Raw genomic sequence first — 6,093 nt, 5'->3', positions numbered from 1 at the left:
AATACTTTATCTACACATGGCAGCAGGATCGCCGATTTTATCGATTTTTTAGCACTCTTCAGGAATCGATGCATAAGTGAGTGCAAATATCTATTATTTAAAATTTCCGTTCCGTATTTTCAGTTCCGGATTCATATTGTCTTGGTTTGGCATTACAGATTTCATGTCATGTAGTCAGTACTCAAGTGTGAGAGTGATCTGCTATTTATTGTAGCCGAGTGAGTTTTATAAAATATCTGGCACTGTGACAATTCGTCGTTACTTTTCCATGTACACTGCTAGAAAGGAACAGCATGTGAAAACTAACTGATTGCCTCTTTTCCAAACCCCTGAAAGGGTACTGGAAATATATCCTGCCCAGAAATCTTACTTTCTGTCTGAAATCAAGCCACCAAAAGTTTTCTTTCAGTTTTTTGAGACTGGGTTAACCGAAGCCGACTTATGGCATTTGCATTCTATGATGACTGTGTTCAATTCAAATATTCTGCAAACAGAAAAGAAGAAAAATTGTATGCTTGATGAGACTGAAATTTTAGATTCCGTATGTAAGGTTCTTGGGAACCGATTGAATGAAAAATTCATTTGCCTAAAGGTTAAACAGAAACTGGAAATTGCAACAGAAGGAAGGTTTGGTAATGAAATTACTCTTTGTATGGGAGAAGCATATGTTCCTGCATCAATCGTCTCATAAACATTTAAAACGATGACTCTGTATGTTTGATGATGTCTTTTCCAGTTTCAAATGGATCTCTCTTAAAAACGCTAAAAGCTTTCTGTATTTACAAGATGAATGTAAAGCTTTTGAAATTGAAGATGTAAAATGTTTTGACCAATTCGGTAATTTTAGCCAAGTTCTGAAACAGAGTAGTGACGATACCGAAATTAGTGGGTTAGCTTGTAGCTAAAAAAGGGCCAAGTATTTTTGTGAAACTTGTAAGGGGTTCACTACCCTGCTGGAGCAAATGTAAACTCGATGTATTGCTCACTTGCTAGAACGAAAATTCACAGGCGCTGCCTGAGACATAAAATATCTTTGCCCCTGTTACAAGAGAGCTGCAATGGAGTCGCAGGTCAGAGCAGTCTCTGCGGCAGTTGCAGTCGCTCGCTGCTTCACTGTAGTTGCAGTCTGTCGCTGGTACAGCGCAGTTTATACACTCCTGGAAATTGAAATAAGAACACCGTGAATTCATTGTCCCAGGAAGGGGAAACTTTATTGACACATTCCTGGGGTCAGATACATCACATTATCACACTGACAGAACCACAGGCACATAGACACAGGCAACAGAGCAAGCACAATGTCGGCACTAGTACAGTGTATATCCACCTTTCGCAGCAATGCAGACTGCTATTCGCCCATGGAGACGATCGTAGAGATGCTGGATGTAGTCCTGTGGAACGGCTTGCCATGCCATTTCCACCTGGCGCCTCAGTTGGACCAGCGTTCGTGCTGGACGTGCAGACCGCGTGAGACGACGCTTCATCCAGTCCCAAACATGCTCAATGGGGGACAGATCCGGAGATCTTGCTGGCCAGGGTAGTTGACTTACACCTTCTGGAGCACGTTGGGTGGCACGGGATACATGCGGACGTGCATTGTCCTGTTGGAACAGCAAGTTCCCTTGCCGGTCTGGGAATGGTAGAACGATGGGTTCGATGACGGTTTGGATGTACCGTGCACTATTCAGTGTCCCCTCGACGATCACCAGTGGTGTACGGCCAGTGTAGGAGATCGCTCCCCACACCATGATGCCGGGTGTTGGCCCTGTGTGCCTCGGTAGTATGCAGTCCTGATGGTGGCGCTCACCTGCACGGCGCCAAACACGCATACGACCATCATAGAAGCGACTCTCATCGCTGAAGACGACACGTCTCCATTCGTCCCTCCATTCACGCCTGTCGCGACACCACTGGAGGCGGGCTGCACGATGTTGGGACGTGAGCGGAAGACGGCCTAACGGTGTGCGGGACCGTAGCCCAGCTTCATGGAGACGGTTGCGAATGATCCTCGCCGATACCCCAGGAGCAACAGTGTCCCTAATTTGCTGGGAAGTGGCGGTGCGGTCCCCTACGGCACTGCGTAGGATCCTACGGTCTTGGCGTGCATCCGTGTGGCGCTGCGGTCCGGTCCCAGGTCGACGGGCACGTGCACCTTCCGCCGACCACTGGCGACAACATCGATGTACTGTGGAGACCTCACGCCCCACGTGTTGAGCAATTCGGCGGTACGTCCACCCGGCCTCCCGCATGCCAACTGCACATACGGTTCACGTCCACGCTGTCGCGGCATGCTACCAGTGTTAAAGACTGCGATGGAGCTCCGTATGCCACGGCAAACTGGCTGACACTGACGGCGGCGGTGCACAAATGCTGCGCAGCTAGCGCCATTCGACGGCCAACACCGCGGTTCCTGGTGTGTCCGCTGTGCCGTGCGTGTGATCATTGCTTGTACAGCCCTCTCGCAGTGTCCGGAGCAAGTATGGTGTGTCTGACACACCGGTGTCAATGTGTTCTTTTTTCCATTTCCAGGAGTGTAGTTAGTATTTGTTAAAGTCACAGTGCAGAACAAATTGTAAATTTTTACTATATGAAACTAAATGATAATTGCGATCAGCTGCAGAGCTAAATGATACCATGGAATCAGATGATGATGAACAAATGAATAATTGTTAATATAATGAAACATCAACAGTGTAATTAAGTCAACCATATATTGTAAGGTAAATTTTATAATTTTTATTGGCATGCGTTGTAACACTACCGCCCTGTCGGACGTGCGTTAGCTCAATAAAGCCTGTACTGTAATAAGTTCACGGGCTTCACCTTGTAAACAAGGATTTAGTACATAAGTTGACCGCGTGTACCTAATGGAAACAAGATCGAACCTACACTCAGTTAGTAACTACAGTGATGCGTCAAGCAAATGTAAAGTATAATTACGCGTTCGCATAGACAAGAAGTACACACAGTAGATACTGCCAATGATAAATAATACGGTCGCCAGCCTAATTAGGCATTGAGTGAGTTTTTCCTTGTACAAGTGTGTGCATGTACAAGCATAACAACACGTAGTTCTGCTGCGTTATATGGCAGAGTTTGGCATAGGAAAAATCCACTGAACTAAAGTTTTCTTCTTTTGTACTAATTTGGATGAGTTAAAATTTCACAACACCACACAGCAATGATTACTACCAGCTGCACTTTGTATATTGATCAGACTGAAATCGGGCATAGATTACTCTAGAATCAGCAATTTTGAAAACACACATACAATGTCACTATTAAATTTGGAAAAAACACTAATACACTTAGGTTTAATACAGAAATTAATTTTACTGTTCAATTCTGAACAGTACACTTCAAAATGTGCAAGAATGGGCAAGAAAAAGGGGGAGGGGGCTGAAACTGTTATGGTCGTTATACTGCAACTAGTAAGTCCTGAAGGTAAATTAACACTCAAAGTTATCAATCTGTGAAGAACTAATCTTCTGTCTTATTTTTATTGAATCGATTAGTTATCATTCTTTCAGTCTCAAATGGATTAAATAACATTGCTAGCTCAATTCAAAATTTATCTTTCAATTTGATCACTCTGTTGTTCTTTACTAACATCTGCGTTAACAAACATGAATTTAAACGTCTTTATAGCATAGATTAGTCTGCAGATGATTTATTACTAACTGTAAACTTTCAATTCGGGATACTCGGGTTGCACAATATGTGGTAAGGACCCTGTCTAGGTCAATGATAAGGATAAGTGATGGCTAAGGCAATTCTGGTAAAAGTCACGTTATTATTGAACAACACTGGTCCACACAGATACACTTCTAAAGAAGAAATAAATGTTTGACCTGTGCACGTCGGTGCGGCGGATGGCGGGCCGCGAGATAGCGGGCAGCACAGCACACATACAAGCACGGCTAAGGCTCTCACAGTATCGGCACTTTCATTCTTCTTGGCGTCGTAATCTTTCCAGTTTTGTGCCTGAGAATATAGCCATGCCAAGTAGTCGTCGGAATCGGTCCCTCCGAGGCTCAATGGAATCCACTTTTCCTAGATAGCCTCCTCGGTACAGTACATGTTCCTCTGACCGATGCCCAACTCCGACTGTGTTACTGAGCCCGTTGTGCCGAACCGCGCCAGTGTGCGTTTTCGCGCGCTCGCCTGCATCCACCTTTTCCCCGCGCCCCTACAGGTAGGGTATTCACCACAGGTTTTCTATTACACATATCCTAATGCATTACCTACGTATGGACCAAGTGTTTAAATTACAATTTTCACATTTTACAATAGCTTTAACATTAAATACATTTCCCTTTGATTCTCAAATTGCTTGAAATCTAACATAAGTAATGACATTCATTTCAAAAGTTGTGTACAGTATCTTTAACATGACACGAAAAGAAAAAAAATCCACAACATTATTTACATTATTTTACATAAATTCAGAAAGAAAAATTTATCTAAATTCATAAAGAAAAAAATTATTATAGGTACATTATTGTTACAGCGTGTAGTTGAGTCACTTATCTGAGATGTTCATGTGAATTTGTTTCAATCTTTTCTTTTGTGATTCGTCAGCAACAGTTGACCCAGATTTGTAATATATTCAATTTTTCCATGTAATAGATTGTAGATCTTTATCAATAACGTAAAAATTTTTCATAATATAATTGTTTTTATCAGTCAACTATAAAAGTATAATTTCCCCTTAAGTCATTACCAGTGCCGATGCAGACATTTATCTAAATTAAAATATTCCAAAATTTTTGTCAGACCATAGTCATGTGTTCTTTAGTACAGCTGTGCAGCTGTGTCACTAAGTAAAGTCAGTTTTTCTAGTAATTCAGATCTCAGACAAATGTTATCCAGTATTAATAGATAGGCCAGCATTGCGCTAAGGTGTGCCATTTACGAGCAGATATATAGACAGCGTTATCCGGCGATACCATCACGAGGTAAGAATTTTTCAGTTTATTTCTCACGGAAAGATTCAGACTGATTTCACAGTCCATGGCGTAGCGCTGTTTACGTCAAAATTTATCAGTTTTTCATAAGTTAAGATTTATCAGTTTTCATACGTCAGAATTTAATTATCCAAATTTAATTATTTTTATTTTTACTTTCTGTTCGGGAAGATTACACATCTATATTTTATATATTTTACGGGAAGGTTACAAACTAAGTGTGTTGCATGTCACTCAGAATTGTTAAAACTTGCCGAATAGTTGCAATTTCGCTCATTGCAACACAGTGGACTGATGACACGGAGGGATAGGTTGATCTTTGAATCTGTTAAAGATATTTTGATGGTCCATTATAATTTAAAACAATTTTTCTGTGTATCTTTTTACAATTATCTCCTAAACAAGTGATTCAAATGGCTCTGAGCACTATGCGACTTAACCTCTGAGGTCGTCAGTCGCCTAGAACTTAGAACTAATTAAACCTAACTAACCTAAGGACATCACACATATCCATGCCCGAGGCAGGATTCGAACCTGCGACCGTAGCGGTCGCTCGGTTCCAGACTGCGGCGCCTAGAACCGCACGGCCACCCCGCCGCCTATCTCCTAAACAAACATACACTTCTACATAAAACTGGATCTTCAGAGAAGTAGCAGTAAAAGTTAAAGAATGTATGTTATATCTGTTAACTAATTCATTTATGAAATTTGAACGTATGCTTCCGTGTGTTCACTTTTTTCCAACTTCGTGCTCCTTTTTGAAGCTGTTTGTTCTCTTTTTTACACGCCTGCATCTGGTCACCCTACGCTTTCTTCTTTATAAAACTTCATTACTATGATACCAGTGGGTGGTTACAAACTTTTACTTCCGACAGAGATGTAGCCGCGGCACTGTAGTCGCACCTTAAAACGTGAGTGCGTGCATCGCGGCTGCGGCGGTGAGCACGGCAGAGCGCGTATGCGACGGTGTGGTACCACGGAGGACGAAGTCGATAAACCTTTGCACACTGACAAGCCAGCTGGCGACAAGACGGCACTTCAGCTGTCTATATCGAATAACAGAACTATAAATCCAACTTTTTTCATATTCGTCTGATCACACTCGTATGTCTCTCTTGTAATTTGT

This window comes from Schistocerca cancellata, chromosome 8, assembly GCF_023864275.1.
Source record: "Schistocerca cancellata isolate TAMUIC-IGC-003103 chromosome 8, iqSchCanc2.1, whole genome shotgun sequence".
NCBI lineage: Eukaryota > Metazoa > Arthropoda > Insecta > Orthoptera > Acrididae > Schistocerca > Schistocerca cancellata.
This window is presented reverse-complemented; position numbering follows the sequence as displayed.